Genomic DNA, 1,764 nt, shown 5'->3' with positions numbered 1-1,764 from the left:
CTTCATATCTGGTTGTCCTTTTTGTCCGTAAGTCTCGACATACAACTGTGATGGCCGGTTATTGAAGAATTTGTCCAATGGCCTGTCATAGTAATTGTGTATAACTTTTGGTTGTGTTTGATAAAATGCAGACCTAATTTTAACTCTGAAGTGTGTTTTATTTGAAGTACAATGAGGTGGCATCTGCAAGCAGACCGTATTGCAGAAATACTGAAGTGTTGAGACTTCAAGGTACCTACTTAACATCTGCTATTATGACTATCTTATGAATACTTGTGTACAGCACAGGATGCTACCTCTGTAACCTGTCTGTTAAAGCTGCAGTGAGGGTGTGCGTTATTGCATTTCTTGGTTCCATTTAATTGATATTTCACGCATTGGCAGCTAAAAGCTCAAATTAGAATATATTGATCTGTGCATCCAATTCAATGCATTACATGTGGGGATATCAATTCTATGAAATATGTAGTATGTATTTGTATCCTGTCTTCTATAAAGCCTTTTTGTTTGTGGTCAGTCACTCTGACTGACACGCTCACTCTGACTGCGCACGCCTCAGCACACTGACTGACTGCGTGTGCTGTAGCTAGTGTTAGGATTCAGCGATTTCCCATGTGGTTAATAAAGAAAGCAAAAAAAAGTGTTTTGGAGACTAAAGAGCATGCACTGGTGACAAATGTCAATGTAAGGTATACTCTAAGCAGGAGGCCATATTGTAAACAGTAGTTAGGTTTGTTATTTGATAAAGATGAATCTATATCTAATCTGTATCAATAGCTGTATGAATGAGGAACTTCCAAGTTTTTATCACAACCTGTTTTATGAAGATTAAAAGTGGAATAAACTAACTTTTTGTCACTTTGAAGGAAAGGGTAGACATTAGCCTACATTTTGACAGCAAGGTTTAAACTAATCTCCGATGTTAACTAAATGTAAGTCTAAAAGAAATGGGAGAATTTCTAGATGCTTTTTATATTGGAGATCAAGTTTAGAAAGTGCCTGGCTGTGCTGATGAGACAGTGGATTGTGCAGTCAGATGGAATAGAGTAAATAGGCATTTTAGTGTCATAGATTTAGCTGGTGGTAATTTGTGGAATAGACACCGGCTGGAATGTGATTTAGCTGGTGGTAATTTGTGGAATAGACACCGGCTGGAATGTGCTTTTAACCAATCAGCATTCAGGATTAGACTCACCCATTGTATAATTCCCTATAATAAATGGTGTATTTGCACAGTATAACTCAATGGATATAGTTAAATCTTAATGTTTGAGTTGTTTATGGACCTAATTGACTCAACAACCAAAATAAACAAGTTTAGTTTCTTAATGAACCAGATAATAAATAGTTACTTCAAAGTTAGCTCGTTGATCGTGCTTTGTAGAAGAAATCCATGCTCTCTATAGCAATTCCCAAAACCTACAAATGTGTAGTTGTCCACAGCAAATACAATGGATAAAGTACTTTTGGAATAATGTGAAGGGGTAGGCCTATAGCCAAAATGTAATTGTCAAGGCTTGCTTGAAGGCTACAGTCTGATCATCTTAAAATCACTCTAGCTCTTTCTCTCTTCTCCCACAACCTGCCTGGATGAGATCAGTTCAGTTTGGTTTTGCATATGGGATTTGATTGCCTTTTCGATTGTCATCAAGTCTGGCTAGACATTTTTACCCATTTGGCAGTTTTCTGGATTAATTGCGTGCGTTTGAATCTGTGGAACCGTTTGAGGAAATCAAGCGATTTATTTCCCCCCCAAGTGGTTCA

This window comes from Salmo salar, chromosome ssa04, assembly GCF_905237065.1.
Source record: "Salmo salar chromosome ssa04, Ssal_v3.1, whole genome shotgun sequence".
NCBI classification, from domain to species: Eukaryota; Metazoa; Chordata; class Actinopteri; order Salmoniformes; family Salmonidae; genus Salmo; species Salmo salar.
This window is presented reverse-complemented; position numbering follows the sequence as displayed.